Source organism: Ascaphus truei, unplaced genomic scaffold (genome assembly GCF_040206685.1).
Source record: "Ascaphus truei isolate aAscTru1 unplaced genomic scaffold, aAscTru1.hap1 HAP1_SCAFFOLD_1286, whole genome shotgun sequence".
Lineage (NCBI taxonomy): Eukaryota > Metazoa > Chordata > Amphibia > Anura > Ascaphidae > Ascaphus > Ascaphus truei.
The window spans coordinates 4643-25668 of NW_027454161.1; the positions used below are offsets into that span (position 1 = coordinate 4643).

At 48.3% G+C, this 21026-nt stretch overlaps 1 long non-coding RNA gene across 1 annotated transcript in view; it reads left to right on the forward strand.

The window, feature by feature from the left end:
- The first annotated feature begins 14216 nt into the window (after window positions 1-14216).
- LOC142475583 (uncharacterized) overlaps window positions 14217-21026 on the forward strand; it is a 28964-nt gene continuing 22154 nt past the window's right edge. Inside the window, exon 1 of the long non-coding RNA XR_012791015.1 lies at window positions 14217-14480. This is a non-coding gene — a long non-coding RNA (uncharacterized LOC142475583). The remainder of the gene's footprint in view (window positions 14481-21026) is intronic.

Sequence of the window (21026 nt, forward strand, 5' to 3'; positions counted from 1 at the left end):
ATCACCAGACGTCACTACACACATGGGCACAGAGTATATCACCAGACCTCACTACACACACGGGCACAGAGTATATCACCAGACGTCACTACACACACGGCACAGAGTATATCACCAGATGTCGCTACACACACGGGCACAGAGTATATCACCAGACGTCACTACACACACGGCACAGAGTATATCACCAGACCTCACTACACACACAGCACAGAGTATATCACCAGACGCAGCTACAGTACACACACAGCACAGAGTATCACCAGACCTCACTACACACACGGGCACAGAGTATATCACCAGACCTCACTACACACACGGCACAGAGTATATCACCAGACCTCACTACACACACAGCACAGAGTATATCACCAGACGTCACTACACACACAGCACAGAGTATATCACCAGGCGTCACTACACACACAGCACAGAGTATATCACCACACGTCACTACACACACAGCCCAGCGTATATCACCAGACATCACTACATACACGGCACAGAGTATATCACCAGACCTCACTACACACACGGGCACAGAGTATATCACCAGACATCACTACACACACAGCACAGAGTATATCACCAGACCTCACTACACACACGGGCACAGAGTATATCTCCAGACCTCACTACACACACGGGCACAGAGTATATCACCAGACGTCACTACACACGGCACAGAGTATATTACCAGACCTCACTACACACACACGGCACAGAGTATATCACCAGACGCAGCTACAGTATACACACAGCACAGAGTATCACCAGACCTCACTACACACACAGCACAGAGTATATCACCAGACGTCACTACACACACGGGCACAGAGTATATCACTAGACCTCACTACACACACAGCACAGAGTATATCACCAGACGTCACTACACACACGGGCACAGAGTATATCACCAGACGTCACTACACACATGGGCACAGAGTATATCACCAGACCTCACTACACACACGGGCAAAGAGTATATCACCAGACGTCACTACACACACGGCACAGAGTATATCACCAGATGTCGCTACACACACGGGCACAGAGTATATCACCAGACGTCACCACACACACGGCACAGAGTATATCACCAGACCTCACTACACACACAGCACAGAGTATATCACCAGACGCAGCTACAGTACACACACAGCACAGAGTATCACCAGACCTCACTACACATACGGGCACAGAGTATATCACCAGACCTCACTACACACACGGCACAGAGTATATCACCAGACCTCAATACACACACAGCACAGAGTATATCACCAGACGTCACTACACACACAGCACAGAGTATATCACCAGGCGTCACTACACACACAGCACAGAGTATATCACCACACGTCACTACACACACAGCCCAGCGTATATCACCAGACATCACTACATACACGGCACAGAGTATATCACCAGACCTCTCTACACACACAGCACAGAGTATATCACCAGGCGTCACTACACACACAGCACAGAGTATATCACCACACGTCACTACACACACAGCACAGAGTATATCACCAGAAGTCACTACACACACGGCACAGAGTATATCACCAGACCTCACTACACACACAGCACAGAGTATATCACCAGACGTCACTACACACACGGGCACAGAGTATATCACCAGACATCACTACACACACGGGCACAGAGTATATCACCAGACGTCACTACACACACGGGCACAGAGTATATCACCAGACATCATTACACACACGGGCACAGAGTATATCACCAGACCTCACTACACACGGCACAGAGTATATCACCAGACCTCACTACACACACGGGCACAGAGTATATCACCAGACATCACTACACACACGGGCACAGAGTATATCACCAGGCGTCACTACACACACGGGCACAGAATATATCACCAGACCTCACTACACACACGGGCACAGAGTATATCACCAGACCTCACTGCACACACGGGCACAGAGTATATCACCAGACCTCACTACACACACGGGCACAGAGTATATCACCAGACCTCACTACACACATGGCACAGAGTATATTACCAGACCTCACTACACACACAGCACAGAGTATATCACCAGACGGCACTACACACACGGGCACAGAGTATATCACCAGACCTCACTACACACACGGGCACAGAGTATATCACCAGACATCACTGCACACACAGCACAAAGTATATCACCAGACCTCACTACACACACGGGCACAGAGTATATCACCAGACCTCACTACACACACGGGCACAGAGTATATCACCAGACGTCACTACACACGGCACAGAGTATATTACCAGACCTCACTACACACACACGGCACAGAGTATATCACCAGACGCAACTACAGTACACACACGGCACAGAGTATATCACCAGACGTCACTACACACACAGGCACAGAGTATATCACCAGACCTCACTACACACACAGCACAGAGTATATCACCAGGCGTCACTACACACACAGCACAGAGTATATCACCACACGTCACTACACACACAGCACAGAGTATATCACCAGACGTCACTACACACACGGTACAGAGTATATCACCAGACCTCACTACACATACAGCACAGAGTATATCACCAGACGTCACTACACACACGGGCACAGAGTATATCACCAGACATCACTACACACACGGGCACAGAGTATATCACCAGACGTCACTACACACACGGGCACAGAGTATATCACCAGACATCATTACACACATGGGCACAGAGTATATCACCAGACCTCACTACACACACGGGCACAGAGTATATCACCAGACATCACTACACACACGGGCACAGAGTATTTCACCAGGCGTCACTACACACACGGGCACAGAGTATATCACCAGACCTCACTACACACACGGGCACAGAGTATATCACCAGACCTCACTGCACACACGGGCACAGAGTATATCACCAGACCTCACTACACACACAGCACAGAGTATATCACCAGACCTCACTACACACACAGGCACAGAGTATATTACCAGACCTCACTACACACACAGCACAGAGTATATCACCAGACGGCACTACACACACGGGCACAGAGTATATCACCAGACCTCACTACACACACGGGCACAGAGTATATCACCAGACATCACTACACACACGGGCACAGAGTATATCACCAGACCTCACTACACACACGGGCACAGAGAATATCACCAGACGTCACTACACACACGGCACAGAGTATATCACCAGACGTCACTACACACACAGCACAGAGTATATCACCAGACCTCACTACACACACGGGCACAGAGTATATCACCAGACGTCACTACACACGGCACAGAGTATATTACCAGACGTCACTACACACACGGCACAGAGTATATCACCAGACGCAGCTACAGTACACACACAGCACAGAGTATCACCAGACCTCACTACACACACAGCACAGAGTATATCACCAGACGTCACTACACACACAGCACAGAGTATATCACCAGACCTCACTACACACACAGCACAGAGTATATCACCAGACGTCACTACACACACAGCACAGAGTATATCACCAGACCTCACTACACACACAGCACAGAGTATATCACCAGACATCACTACACACACGGGCACAGAGTATATCACCAGACCTCACTACACACACAGCACAGAGTATATCACCAGACGTCACTACACACGCGGGCACAGAGTATATCACCAGACCTCACTACACGCGGCACAGAGTATATCACCAGACCTCACTACACACACACGGCACAGAGTATATCACCAGACGCAGCTACAGTACACACACAGCACAGAGTATACCATCAGACCTCACTACACACACGGGCACAGAGTAAATCACCAGACAGCACTACACACACGGGCACAGAGTATATCACCAGACAGCACTACACACACGGGCACAGAGTATATCACCAGACGTCACTACACATACAGCACAGAGTATATCACCAGACACACAGCACAGAGTATATCACCAGACCTCACTTCACACACGGGCACAGAGTATATCACCAGACCTCACTACACACATGGCACAGAGTATATTACCAGACCTCACTACACACACAGCACAGAGTATATCACCAGACGGCACTACACACACGGGCACAGAGTATATCACCAGACCTCACTACACACACGGGCACAGAGTATATCACCAGACATCACTACACACACAGCACAGAGTATATCACCAGACCTCACTACACACACGGGCACAGAGTATATCACCAGACCTCACTACACACACGGGCACAGAGTATATCACCAGACGTCACTACACACGGCACAGAGTATATTACCAGACCTCACTACACACACACGGCACAGAGTATATCACCAGACGCAGCTACAGTACACACACGGCACAGAGTATATCACCAGACGTCACTACACACACGGGCACAGAGTATATCACCAGACCTCACTACACACACAGCACAGAGTATATCACCAGGCGTCACTACACACACAGCACAGAGTATATCACCACACGTCACTACACACACAGCACAGAGTATATCACCAGACGTCACTACACACACGGCACAGAGTATATCACCAGACCTCACTACACACACAGCACAGAGTATATCACCAGACGTCACTACACACACGGGCACAGAGTATATCACCAGACATCACTACACACACGGGCACAGAGTATATCACCAGACGTCACTACACACACGGGCACAGAGTATATCACCAGACATCATTACACACATGGGCAGAGAGTATATCACCAGACCTCACTACACACACGGGCACAGAGTATATCACCAGACATCACTACACACACGGGCACAGAGTATATCACCAGGCGTCACTACACACACGGGCACAGAGTATATCACCAGACCTCACTACACACACGGGCACAGAGTATATCACCAGACCTCACTACACACACAGCACAGAGTATATCACCAGACCTCACTACACACACAGGCACAGAGTATATTACCAGACCTCACTACACACACAGCACAGAGTATATCACCAGATGGCACTACACACACGGGCACAGAGTATATCACCAGACCTCACTACACATACAGCACAGAGTATATCACCAGACACACAGCACAGAGTATATCACCAGACCTCACTACACACACGGGCACAGAGTATATCACCAGACCTCACTACACACATGGCACAGAGTATATTACCAGACCTCACTACACACACAGCACAGAGTATATCACCAGACGGCACTACACACACGGGCACAGAGTATATCACCAGACCTCACTACACACACGGGCACAGAGTATATCACCAGACATCACTACACACACAGCACAGAGTATATCACCAGACCTCACTACACACACGGGCACAGAATATATCACCAGACCTCACTACACACACGGGCACAGAGTATATCACCAGACGTCACTACACATGGCACAGAGTATATTACCAGACCTCACTACACACACACGGCACAGAGTATATCACCAGACGCAGCTACAGTACACACACGGCACAGAGTATATCACCAGACGTCACTACACACACGGGCACAGAGTATATCACCAGACCTCACTACACACACAGCACAGAGTATATCACCAGGCGTCACTACACACACAGCACAGAGTATATCACCACACGTCACTACACACACAGCACAGAGTATATCACCAGACGTCACTACACACACGGCACAGAGTATATCACCAGACCTCACTACACACACAGCACAGAGTATATCACCAGACGTCACTACACACACGGGCACAGAGTATATCACCAGACATCACTACACACACGGGCACAGAGTATATCACCAGACGTCACTACACACACGGGCACAGAGTATATCACCAGACATCATTACACACATGGGCACAGAGTATATCACCAGACCTCACTACACACACGGGCACAGAGTATATCACCAGACATCACTACACACACGGGCACAGAGTATATCACCAGGCGTCACTACACACACGGGCACAGAGTATATCACCAGACCTCACTACACACACGGGCACAGAGTATATCACCAGACCTCACTACACACACAGCACAGAGTATATCACCAGACCTCACTACACACACAGGCACAGAGTATATTACCAGACCTCACTACACACACAGCACAGAGTATATCACCAGATGGCACTACACACACGGGCACAGAGTATATCACCAGACATCACTACACACACGGGCACAGAGTATATCACCAGACGTCACTACACACACGGGCACAGAGTATATCACCAGACATCATTACACACATGGGCAGAGAGTATATCACCAGACCTCACTACACACACGGGCACAGAGTATATCACCAGACATCACTACACACACGGGCACAGAGTATATCACCAGGCGTCACTACACACACGGGCACAGAGTATATCACCAGACCTCACTACACACACGGGCACAGAGTATATCACCAGACCTCACTACACACACAGCACAGAGTATATCACCAGACCTCACTACACACACAGGCACAGAGTATATTACCAGACCTCACTACACACACAGCACAGAGTATATCACCAGATGGCACTACACACACGGGCACAGAGTATATCACCAGACCTCACTACACATACAGCACAGAGTATATCACCAGACACACAGCACAGAGTATATCACCAGACCTCACTACACACACGGGCACAGAGTATATCACCAGACCTCACTACACACATGGCACAGAGTATATTACCAGACCTCACTACACACACAGCACAGAGTATATCACCAGACGGCACTACACACACGGGCACAGAGTATATCACCAGACCTCACTACACACACGGGCACAGAGTATATCACCAGACATCACTACACACACAGCACAGAGTATATCACCAGACCTCACTACACACACGGGCACAGAATATATCACCAGACCTCACTACACACACGGGCACAGAGTATATCACCAGACGTCACTACACACGGCACAGAGTATATTACCAGACCTCACTACACACACACGGCACAGAGTATATCACCAGACGCAGCTACAGTACACACACGGCACAGAGTATATCACCAGACGTCACTACACACACGGGCACAGAGTATATCACCAGACCTCACTACACACACAGCACAGAGTATATCACCAGGCGTCACTACACACACAGCACAGAGTATATCACCACACGTCACTACACACACAGCACAGAGTATATCACCAGACGTCACTACACACACGGCACAGAGTATATCACCAGACCTCACTACACACACAGCACAGAGTATATCACCAGACGTCACTACACACACGGGCACAGAGTATATCACCAGACATCACTACACACACGGGCACAGAGTATATCACCAGACGTCACTACACACACGGGCACAGAGTATATCACCAGACATCATTACACACATGGGCACAGAGTATATCACCAGACCTCACTACACACACGGGCACAGAGTATATCACCAGACATCACTACACACACGGGCACAGAGTATATCACCAGGCGTCACTACACACACGGGCACAGAGTATATCACCAGACCTCACTACACACACGGGCACAGAGTATATCACCAGACCTCACTACACACACAGCACAGAGTATATCACCAGACCTCACTACACACACAGGCACAGAGTATATTACCAGACCTCACTACACACACAGCACAGAGTATATCACCAGATGGCACTACACACACGGGCACAGAGTATATCACCAGACCTCACTACACACACGGGCACAGAGTATATCACCAGACCTCACTACACACACGGGCACAGAGAATATCACCAGACGTCACTACACACACGGCACAGAGTATATCACCAGACGTCACTACACACACAGCACAGAGTATATCACCAGACCTCACTACACACACGGGCACAGAGTATATCACCAGACGTCACTACACACGGCACAGAGTATATTACCAGACGTCACTACACACACGGCACAGAGTATATCACCAGACGCAGCTACAGTACACACACAGCACAGAGTATCACCAGACCTCACTACACACACAGCACAGAGTATATCACCAGACGTCACTACACACACAGCACAGAGTATATCACCAGACGTCACTACACACACGGGCATAGAGTATATCACCAGACGTCACTACACACACGGGCACAGAGTATATCACCAGACGTCACTACACACACGGGCACAGAGTATATCACCAGACCTCACTACACACACGGGCACAGAGTATATCACCAGACGTCGCTACACACACAGGCACAGAGTATATCACCAGGCGCAGCTACAGTACACACACAGCACAGAGTATCACCAGACCTCACTACACACACGGGCACAGAGTATATCACTAGACCTCACTACACACACAGCACAGAGTATATCACCAGACGTCACTACACACACAGCACAGAGTAAATCACCAGATGTCACTACACACACGGGCACAGAGTATATCACCAGACCTCACTACACACACGGCACAGCGTATATCACCAGATCTCACTACACACACGTGCACAGAGTATATCACCAGACCTCACTACACACACGGGCACAGAGTATATCACCAGACCTCACTACACACACGGCACAGAGTATATCACCAGACATCACTACACACACGGCACAGAGTATATCACCAGACGTCACTACACACACAGCACAGAGTATATCACCAGACGTCACTACACACACAGCACAGAGTATATCACCAGACCTCACTACACACACAGCACAGAGTATATCACCAGACGTCACTACACACACAGCACAGAGTATATCACCAGACCTCACTACACACACGGGCACAGAGTATATCACCAGACCTCACTACACACACAGCACAGAGTATATCACCAGACGTCACTACACACACGGGCACAGAGTATATCACCAGACCTCACTACATACGGCACAGAGTATATCACCAGACCTCACTACACACACACGGCACAGAGTATATCACCAGACGCAGCTACAGTACACACACAGCACAGAGTATATCATCAGACCTCACTACACACACGGGCACAGAGTAAATCACCAGACAGCACTACACACACGGGCACAGAGTATATCACCAGACAGCACTACACACACGGGCACAGAGTATATCACCAGACGTCACTACACATACAGCACAGAATATATCACCAGACACACAGCACAGAGTATATCACCAGACCTCACTACACACACGGCACAGAGTATATCACCAGACGTCACTATACACACAGCACAGAGTATATCACCAGACGTCACTACACACACGGCACAGAGTATATCACCAGACGTCCCTACACACACAGCACAGAGTATATCACCAGACGTCACTACACACACGGGCACAGAGTATATCACCAGATGGCACTACACACACGGGCACAGAGTATATCTCCAGACCTCAGTCTGCGAGGAAGAACCGGTGGCCTCACATCCGTGGGGGCACCGCGGACCCATAGTGTGCGGGAAGAACTGGTGGCCCCACATCCATGGGGGCACCGCAGGAGCAGTAGTGAGCACCTGTGGGTCCCCAGACCCCCGTGAGAACCACCCGAGGCCCCTCAGACACCTGTGAGTCTGACCCGGGGCTCCCAGAAATCCGCGGGCCTACGTGGGGACCCAATTGTGGCCCACGGTGACCGCGGAGACCACCTGGGGGCCATGGCGCTTGGCGGGACCCACCAAAAGGCCTCCAGAACCTGTATGAAACAAGTTGCTGGTACCCTGTATGTCTGTCAGGTGCCCCGCCAGCCCACCGGGGACTCGCGTGGGGCTGGGGTATGAACCCTGAATGTAAAATGATAAATCATGTATTTATGGGGGGCACAGGGGGTGGGTAATGTATTTAATAAATAGAATAATGTTTATTGTGGGGCAGTGTATTGTTTTAATTGTGGGTACTGGGGGTGGGGGGAGGGGGTATTGGCCCCAAGGGTACGTGGGTAGGCCTCCCTTGTGAGTAGTGGGGGAGGGTATGTAGGCCTCCCGAGTGGTGGGTTAACCCCTTAATGACTGTCGCGGTTAATAACCGCTATGGTGATTAAGGGGTTAGGGGACATTACATTGGATGTTTTTATTCTTGTTTCTGTTTTGCAGCAGTGGATGGGGCATGGGCAGGATGAAGATGAGGATGGCCTTCATCGCGCCAGCCGGACAAGGGTGAGTGCTATATGTATTTAATGTGTTTATTGTTCTTAATGTATTTAAAATGGGCACATTCACTATTATCCATTTGTGGATAATAGTAATTGTGCCCATTACTATACTGCAGGCCTGCACAACTTGTAAAGCGAGAAGGGCCGAACTGCTCCAAGGAAAACAGATTCGGGTCGCACGGGTAAAATAATAATCATCATTATCATCATCATCATATCTCCCCCAGCACCACTCATCATCATCATCATCCTCATATCTCCTCCAGCACCCCTCATCAATCTCTCCCAGCACCCCTCATCATCCTCATATCTGTCCCAGCACCCCATCATCCTCATATCTCCCCCAGCACTCATCATCTTCATATATCTCCCCCAGCACCCCTCATCATCAACCTTTGCGAGACTCACCCTCTATCTCACACCCCCATCTCTCCCCCTCACCCATATACAATACCCCCCTCCATATAACACACAATACCCCTTTGCAGACCACACACATCCAACACCCCTGCACCTCAAACCCTGCACCTCACCTCTCTCCCCCCTGCACCTCACATCACATCCCTGCACCTCACATCATACCCCAGCACCTCACATCACCTCACCCCACTACACCTTCCCCCTGCACCTCACATCACCCAACTACACCTCCCCCCTGCACCTCACCTCCCCCACTGCAACTCACTTCACTCACTCCCCTGCACCTCCCCCCCTGCACCTCACCTGCCCCCTCCCCCACACCTCACATCACTCCCCTGCACCTCACCTCACCTCCTTGTACTGAATGTTAGGGGGGTATAGGGGTTGTTGGGGTAATATATATATATATATTTATTTATTTAGTGTGGGGCTGTTGTGTGTGTTTTCTTTTTATTGTGGGTAGCGGGGTTGGGTGAAGGGGGTATTTGGCCCCAACGGTGGTTTGTTTAGGGCTTGCGGGTAGGTAGCGGGGGGGCTTAACCCCTTCATGACCGTAGCGGTATTAAGCGCTACCGTCGTGAAGGGGTTAAGTGCGCCCGCAACCCCCCCGCAAGCCCTAAACAAACAACAAGGGCCAAATACCCCCTTCACCCACCCCCGCTAACCACAATAAACCTGGCACGGCGGCTTAACCCCTTCATTGCCTTAGCGGTTAGCCGCTAAGATAATGAAGTGGGCGTTAAATGCATTTTTCCTGCCTCGGATGCATGCAGGGGGCCTCCGGTGCTGGTATTAATGGTATCAGCTACGGAGACCACCGGCATCAATCACAGCCAGGAAAAAGGCCTGAATTTTTTCTAAGTACCGATCCGCTGCTCATCAGCAGCCTCTCACTATCAACTTGCCTACTTTTTTTGGCGTGCCGGATTCGCCTGAAAAAAGCCATTCTAGAGTGGCGAATAGCGGCGCAAAGCTACTCGCCACTACTAGAATTGAGTGTGGCGGAAAAAATGGCTAGTTGAGGCAAAAAGTGCCCTTTTGCCTCGCCAATGGTGGAAACAAAAAAACCGCCAAACACATTGGCGTTTTTTTGCTTTACGCCAAGTTTTCGCCCCTTACTGAATAGGGGTAGGCATTTTTGGCGTGAAACGGGCGAGAAGTGCCTTTCCGCCGCTTACTGCATGACCCCCTAAGTGTGAAACAGGGTAAACTGAAAACCCATAACTCTGGTTCTGTGGGGACCCGAGGGTTGGGATTTGGCAAGGATGTAGTCACTGCTCCGGCATGACTGCATGGCAATTTCCAGCCCTCTCCCCTCAACCGAACGGAGAAGGGTTAACTGTTAAAAAATGTGTGTCCCATGTACTTTAATGGTAGCGGAGGTCCCATTGAACCCTATGGCGGCGCCAGCCCATGCATTTCCTATGGAGTCACCGGCCCTATTGATTTTAATGGAGGGAAGCCGCGTGAAAAAAAACGGCTAAGTCAGAATGAGCAGAAACCTGGAACCCATAACTCCGGTTCTGTTCAACCCAGAGGGCTGAGATTCGGTCAGCATGTAGTCCTAGTTCCGGCAGGATTGCATGGCAAATACTGACCCTCTCTGGGCAACAGAACGGAGTCAGGGTAATGGTAAAATTTAGGTTTCTGCCATTGACTTGCATGGCCCCCTAAGTGTGAAACAGGGTAAACTGAAAACCCATAACTCTGGTTCTGTGGGGACCCGAGGGTTGGGATTTGGCAAGGATGTAGTCCCTGCTCCGGCATGACTGCATGGCAATTTCCAGCGCTCTCCCCTCAACCGAACGGAGAAGGGTTAACTGTTAAAAAATGTGTGTGTCCAATGTACTTCAATGGTAGCGGAGGTCCCATTGAATCCTATGGCGGCGCCGGCCCATGCATTTCCTATGGAGTCGCTGGCCCTCTTGAATTTAATGGAGGGAAGTCGCGTGAAAAAAACTGGCTAAGTCAGAATGAGCAGAAACCTGGAACCCATAACTCCGGTTCTGTTCAACCTAGAGGGCTGAGATTCGGTCAGCATGTAGTCCTAGTTCCGGCAGGATTGCATGGCAAATACCGACCCTCTCGGGGCAACAGAACGGAGTCAGGGTAATGGTAAAATGTAGGTTTCTGCCATTGACTTGCATGGCAGAAAAAAGCCACTTTTTGTAATATGCTTTTAAACTGTATTTTTTTATCTCCGGTTCTGGGGGTCATGGAAGGCTGAGATTTGGCCACTATGGCAAGGGTCCTCCGGCATGAGGACCCTGCAAATTTCAGCCCGCTCAGACCCACAGAACGGATTATTTTAATATATGTAGATATTAAAGAATGTACTGCACCGACACACTTTATTCGAGCAAATACCCAGTATGTACCTGGCAGATACCTGGAATGCGCCACTCCTCACCTCTGACAAGCCCCGTTGCATTTGCCTTCCCAGCCTGGGTTCATGCCTGGCTGACGGGCGGCTGATCTGTTAAATGATAATGATTAGGATTTAATAGGCTGCAATGCTTCGCGTGTCTACCAAATGGCATAAATTCCTGAATTGTAATGCATTATATATTTATATACTGTGCAGTATTGCAGCCAGCGGGAATAAAATGCTTCAATCCCTGCTTGGAAAATACCTCAATGCACTCGGGCAGAAAACAGTCACAAACCTCAATACACCCGGGTATACCCTAATTCGTGGGACTAGCCAAGCTCGAATAAAGTGTGTCGCCAGTGTATTGTATTTTTGGTCCAGGGTAAAAGCCCGGGAAGCCCAGAGCCCATATGGTATGTTAATGCTCAGGGAGGGAGACAAGTGGTCTACAATAAACCCCCTAATCAAAGGCTCCCCCACCCTGCTTGTGTATGCTAGCACAAAGGAAAGCAGGGCGTGGGTACTTTATGATAAGTGTTGTGTTTCACACTTGGAACAAAGTTTTTCCTGTCCCAAGCAGACATTCAGACGCCGGTCTTGTGGGAGGGGGGCTAGGGAAATAAGCCCCTGATTAGAATAATATCCCCCCAGTGGGCAGGTATTACTTTGCCTCAAGTGAGGTGGCAAGGAGGGGTTGGGTGCAGATAATTGTCCTCCAATGACTTGCACTCAATGCCAGGGTATAGGAGTGAAACTCCATATAAACGAGTGTAAGCTCTATGCCCAGGGTCTTTCGTGTCTTTTCGTGATGTCTTCATTTGAACCTGTATTGCTGAATGAATTGCCAATCCTGTACCTGATTGCTTCATTGTCCAACCCTTAAGTAAGTGTCCATTTCTTACTGTTATTTGTATCATCTTGTGTGTTCTCCTTCTTTAAGGAATAAACTATATTTATTATATCTAAGTCTTGTTCAATTGAACCCAGATATTTTGGTGTATATTATACCCTGTCACAAGCTACCGTGACATATATTACAAGACCTCACTACACACACAGCACAGAGTATATCACCAGACCGCACTATATACAGTGGGATGAGTTTGTCACTAGCACCACGTGCAGCTATCACAGGGGGCACTCACCACCCACCAGGGGTCACTGTTCCATATGAGCTCAGGAGGAGCAGGTTGGAGGCGCTCTGGCCCCCCTCTTCCCTCTCTATGGTCCCTCTGCTGCAGCCGGATGTGCTGGTGTGTGAGGTTTGATTCCGGCAGGAAACACTGATCCTGAGCACAGACTGTCCCACAGCCTGAGGGGGGAATCCAGGTCACTCCCACAGGGAAGGACTGAGAGATCACAGGGGCTCCCCCCACCCTCCATAGGAAGTACACACACAGTGAGGAGGGGATAAAGTGCACATCTCAGGCACTGAGGGGGGGGACACACTGAGGAATAGGCTCTGAAGCCTCTAAGTCCCTTTTCCTGTGTCCCCCTCACATTGCCCACCCCCTGCTGCACAGAGATCTTCAGCCTGTGTTATTGGGTAAGTGCTTTCCTCCTCCTCCCTTCCCCTCCCTTGTGTGACCTGTGCACATTATCCCAGTGCTGCTCTGAGCTTCCTTACACACAGGAGCCTGAGAGGCTGAGCCTCTGATAGTGAGGGGGAGCCTCTGGCACTGGGGGGGTTACTCCTCCTGTATCACAGGGACTGGGAGATAATGGGGGTTATTTTACATTGGGAATTAACATTAGGAATCAGTGAGGATAAGATTGGGAAAGTTATTAAATAGAGTTAGAAAGTAATTAGATTGAGGGAGTATTGGTTGGAGTTTAACTCCTTCATTACCACAGGGGCCCGCATCATCGGGGTTTGCCACCTCTCCGGGTTTCACATCCCTTTCTCCGGGTTTGTCCCTGAAATCTCCGGGTGGGCAGGTGGTCTGGACGGCAGTGAGCAGTGGTGCGCTCACGTCAATGACAGGAGCCGGGTGGCAGAGGATTGGACGGCTGTGGTGGAGCGTGCTGCATGCGCGCACACGAGCGCTCCCAAGTACCCCCAATTCGTAAGTCAAGTCCTCCTTGACTTTCTTTGTCTCCACTGCAGCCAGCTACAGGTCACTCACCTGCTCCTGTCCTGCATTGCGATGCCACGCTGCTCACTGAGTCACACTCTCACTCCGTCCTCTCTGGCTGTCCTCCTGCTCGGGCTGCTGCTTCAAGTGCCTGTTCCCCTGCTTCAAGTCTGTTTATTTATTACCAAGGTGCACTGGGATGTATATATGTAATAAATATATATATATATATATATATGTGTATGTATGTATCACACGCACACACACACACATACACGCGTGTGTGTGTGTATGCAACTTGTGGCAATGTATTCCTGCTATCGCCACTAGTGATTCAAGATGCTTTCCACAAAATTGACATTTTGTGAGATTGTCATCAGCGTTGGTTCTAAATAATAGAAATTACATAAGTTAATATACAATACCATTAACGCAGCAACCATACATGCAACAGCAATGTCTTCTGCATCTCCCCCTACAACTACTGTCAATATGGCTGCGCGGCGTAAAATGGCAGGAACGTCGCAGCATTACGTAATTCCCGTTGCCATGACCATGAGATGCCACGTGTCATGACGTCATGCGGTGCCACGTTGTCATGGCAACTTGACGCCGAGTGCTGTTGCATAGCGCCCTGTTGTCATGGCAACACAGTGTCATTTAAAAAAAAATAATCTCCAGGTTGGCCGGCAGTCGAAGGTGGCAACCCTGCACATCATGTGTGTGTTATGGGCTATAGCTTCTCTGTGTGAGGCTGACCCGTTTGCCCGGGGACAGTCCTGGTCTGACAGTATGTTCTGATGTCCCAAATATCTGCTGCATTCTCTCATGTCCCAGTTTTAAAGCATGTGTCTGGGACAAGGGGAGAGAGAGGGGGGGGGAGGTCTGTGCAGAGCTGGGGATGTAGAAGTGAGGCACAGAGCCCTCTTCCCTCCCCCAATCGGCAGTGCTGAACTACAGCTGAGGGAGAGCAGGGTGACCCCAGGCATAGAGGTGGGTGCTGTGCCTGGGTCTCTGTATATGCGCCGCCATATAGAAACCCAAACATGTGGTAGCTTCACGTCTGTAGCATACAAGGGGTTAACCCCTCATTTTCTAAATGGTGCAAATATACAAAGATCACAGAAAGCAGTGTACACCTGCATTTATTAATACACACGAACAACAAGCAGTGTGCATACACAGCTATATACCGTACATGCATGTAAACTGGCCCATGTACGTACATAAACAAACATCTATAAATAGGCAAACATACACCCACTAATATGTACAGTACATGTGATTTGCTGTAAAGGTGTGCATGGTAAAGAAAGTGTGTATATGTATGTGACAGTGAAGGGGTTAACAAGGCTTATAATGGTCAAGCTCACTTGGTTAACCCTGACCCGTGTGTTAGGGTCTTACTGTCAGCTCTGGGACCCAGATGTCGAGAATGTATTACTGCATACTAATTTTGGCGACATTAAAGAATTATGTGACGTTTGCCTTTCCTGGGATCGGGAGATTTCTAGGCTGTAAGTTTCAGGGTGGGTTTGGCAGAGAAAGTCTATGCAGAATGTGTCTATGTAGCGGGGTTCCAGAGTTATGGGATACTCCAAAGAGTTGTATCCGGAGATTGAGTGATGTCCTCGGATACAGCTAAGCACATTACTCCGTCAACCTCGTACCCTGAAACGGTCTTACAACACCGCCAGAGTTCCTGCTGCAGCATCTTCCAGAAAAGGTGAAGGGGTTAAAATATATCTGCAGGTATCTACGGAGTCCTTAGTGTAGCAAGGGGCTCCCCAGTTAGCAAAGGAACCTGCATCCATGCCCATGTATCCTGAGCCTAGAGTAGGGGTTCAGGAAGGTGCTCACGCTGAGGTTATGAAGCTGAGCAGATTTGCAGTGTTTTAAAAGGTTAAAGTATTTTTCTAATGCGTGCCAAGAATGAGGCTAGTGAATGTAGGGAATATTTACACTCGCTCCATTCCTGACACCAGAATAAGAACTCAACTTTTAGCTTGCAGAAGCCAGGCCACCTCATCTTTTATTAAACGGGAATAGTTTAATACGTATAGATATTGCTGACCTGTATGTGAGCTGAGGGCTTTCTAAGTCATGGATTCCGGAAGGCACAGATGGTTACCAGGCTTGGCGCCGCTGTGTGTGTCCAAGGGCCATACTTGAAAAGGCTCAGAGATGCCTAAGTATTAGGCCAGATGGGGCCTGCCATTATTCTGGAGCACCCATATCCTGGCCTGACACAAGGCAACCTCACACCCTTTGCCCAAGATCCAGACTCTGTGGAGCCTCGCACCGTGGGGGGCAAAGGGGCAGAAAGGTATATTTCACCTGCCCCAGGAAAAGACTCAGCGGTGGGAAACCCTGTCTGATTGTCTGGAGAAATTACTAAGGTTTTTTAATTGGGCTGCAGGGTTTCTGGGAATGAATACCAGAGGTTTTAAAAACTCTGCCACAGCTCAGATTTGTCAGTTTTCCAAGTTTCTAAGCAAATTCCAAGCGCCACACCAACAGCGGCGAAGTAACAGATGTCCAGGACTTTTTGTGAGTTACTACCGGTCAGTGGAAAGTGCTCTAAAAAGGTGATCTGAAGGAATTTCGTTCCGGAAACGGATTTATTCGTTAGCCGTATCCCCAGTAAGTGTGTTAATCTTGAATTGTGTGTTCGTCTTATATAAGAAATACATTACCATATTATTTATATATCTGTTTTCATGTGTGGGTAGATATGTAGAAAAAGGAATGAGCACTGCGGATATAGAAACCAGGCTGGCAGCAGGTAAAAAATATATAAATAGTCCAATCTAAAATATAAGGTCCAAATAAAACCAACAAACACACTGTAAAAAATGTGCACAATGCAAAAAGATAAGAGCGCAAAGCCCATAGTGAAGACTGTTTTAATGTATTGAGCAAAATAAATGGTTAAAAATCACTTCCAGACATGACAGCTCTTCACTGTGACAGCCCCCTGACGAAGAGAATATCCTTGAAACGCGTGGGGCTGTGTCTTTTATGGCTTGCGAGCTGTGAATCCGGTCTGATACTCCGTAGCTATCACAGAGTATCCTGAGCGTGAGCATTGCCAGCCTATGCCCCACCCCCGCGCCTGTGCGAATGCTAGTGCACGTGACGCACGCTTTTTGCGTGTACGGTCCGTGCTGCTGTGAGCAACAGGCGTACGTGTGTGTAAGTTAATAATTTATTATATAAAATTAAAAAGGACACGTTGTGAGAATAAATTATTTATTAACATTGTGCAACTTTGATACATATATAGACGCACACACACACAAACACACACACACACACACACACACACACACAAACATACTGCGGCGCAAAAACTTAATTTTCACTGTCTTCTCCCCGATCGGCTAGCTCCACGCTCACTGCCGTGCGTGTGTGCGGCCCTAATATAGAAAGGCTGACTAACCACAGCCAATTATAATTGCCGCGCGCACGGTGGAACAAGCGCACCCACTTTATTATGGGCCTTGGTCTCTCTGGGATGCAGTCGCTTGGGTAGGGCCAATACCTTTTCTTGTATTGGAGAAACCTGCACTTTACTGCTCTGCAGAGCCTCACTCTGTCTTAATTCTGTAACCTTTTTCTCCAACTTCATCTTTTCAGACTCAAAGGATTTAACTACTGACCGTAAAGTCTTTGCATACTCTCTCTGCCTGCAGAACTGTAATCTAATTTCTCAGTCTTTCAAGCTCTTCCACTTCTAGGCTTTTGTGCAAGTTTAATTCATCCGCGAGAGACCTCTGTTTCTTGAGTATATCCTGTATTTCTATTTCCATCTTTTCCATGGACACCTTCTTTAACCCAAGTGTCTCTCTTATGTTTTACATTTTTTATTGTGTTTTCAGACAATTATAAATGCACAGTTATTTCATGAGGGAACCGTGGAACCCAAACTGATTTTAGATTTATACATCAGATTTTAATATAAAAAAAGAGAAGAGGATGGAAGAAACAACAAATGAAGAGAAAATAAAATGGAGGGGGGTAGGGTACCAATCATCTTGTCCTGTTTGGCTCCCTGGGCAGCGAGTCTCTGTCACTCTCATTTCTGCGTGAAAAAAGAAAAACCTGGCGCCAAATGCTCAAATGGTAAGTCCTGTGATCCTCAAGGAATCTGCACACATGCTTGACAGGCCATGGAACGAGAAAGAGAAAAACAAACACAAATCATAGCGTAACACTGCTGGGTAAATCAGTATAACACCAAGAAACATAAAACAGTGAGACTCCTAGTGACAAACTAAAAAATAGACAATTTATTAAAACTAGAACTATGCCATAAAATAAGCACTGAAACAAATGGAGAACAGCTGGTCGTCCGGAGATGGTAAAATCAAAACCCTACTTACAACAAGCAGGGTAATAACAGGCGATGTAACAACAGTGTCCTCTCGGCGCAGGGGGTAGTCCTGGCAGAGTGTAAACTGTGCTCCGCCGGTACTCTCGCCCGAAATCCCTTCTACGGTGTACAGGAACCATGCCGGTGATGGAGGCAGTCTTTCGGGTGCACAGCCCGACAACACGTGTGGCCGGCTCCCCTTACTTCCTCCTCCTGGTTCACAGGCTGTCTCCGCGCGCGAGTGTGCCCGTACACTTAAAGGGACATGGGCTGCTTGTCAAGATAGAGAGGGTTTGGCCCGGGATTTAAGGGGTTACACCCCATTTGGCCACCCTCTACTCTCACCTGGGAAGCAAGGGGTTAACTGGACTATCAACTATGCTTATATTCAGATCAAAAAAAATTAATAACAGTTTTGTCATATTGGCATATGAATCTCACATTTGTATGGTTACTATTAAGGTACAAAATAAATTCGTCCAATAAATCCAGGTTACCGTCCCAAATGAAAATAACGCCATCAATGTAGCGCCGCCAGAGTACGAGACTTGCACCAAATGGGCAGTTGTTCCAAATAGCTTCCTTTTCCATTGGCCCATAAAAAGGTTTGCATAACTTGGTGCAAATCTCGTACCCATGGCGGTACCACATATCTGCAAATAAAACTGTAAATTAAAACAAAAATAATTATGAGTGAGTATAAATCTAATCCCATCCATCAGAAAGGCCTTAAGGGCAGATGACATAGTGTGATCTTCCTCAAATGCCTCATTTATAGCCTGACATCCCAATTGGTGATCTATTACTGTATAGAGGGATGTCACGTCCCCTGTTACCCATACATAGCTCGATTTCCAATCAATTTCACTGTTTATCATATTGGTGTTTAAACTTTAGCGCTATCACATTTTTTTCTTTTTCTCTCATTTCTGCTGTCTATCTCTCTCCCTTCCAGGCCCAACCCTAGATCTCGAGCTACTGGAACTCCTACTTATGTGGCCTATATTGTCTTCTATTAGGCTTCTAGTCAAGGGTCCCATATTTTGTGGAATTTTTCGGTGGAGTGTTTAAGGAAGGCCGTGAGCCTCTCCATCAACATCACCTCGTTAATTCTATTTGTTACCATTGACCTGAATGGGGGCAATGGGTTTTTCCAAGTGGCTGCTTTCGCGCATCTGGTTGCTGTCAGAATATGCGATATCAGGCGCTTAATAGGGTGGCTTATTTCCTCTACTGGTTTGGCCAGGGGGCACAGGGGGATTTCTCAGTCTGTGGTCTCGTTTATAATCTAATGGATCATCTTCCAGTATTTTTGTATTGCTGGGCAGAACCACCATATGTGGGCCATGTCGCCTACCTGGCCGCATGCCCTCCAGCATTGGTCAGAGGATTCTGGGAAGATCTGTTTTAGCCTCTTTGGTGCGAGATACCATTGGTATATTATTTTATATATGTTTTCTTTTGTGGCCGTACAGATGGAGGTTTTTGCCACATTATCCCAGATACCTTCCCAGTCATCTCTGTCAATTTCCATCCCCAGGTCTCTGGCCCATTTGGTCATATAACTATGGTCTGTAGTGGACCCCGCCGATTCTAGCCCTGCGTAAATCATCCTTATTAGTCCTTTTTGGTATTTTTCCTT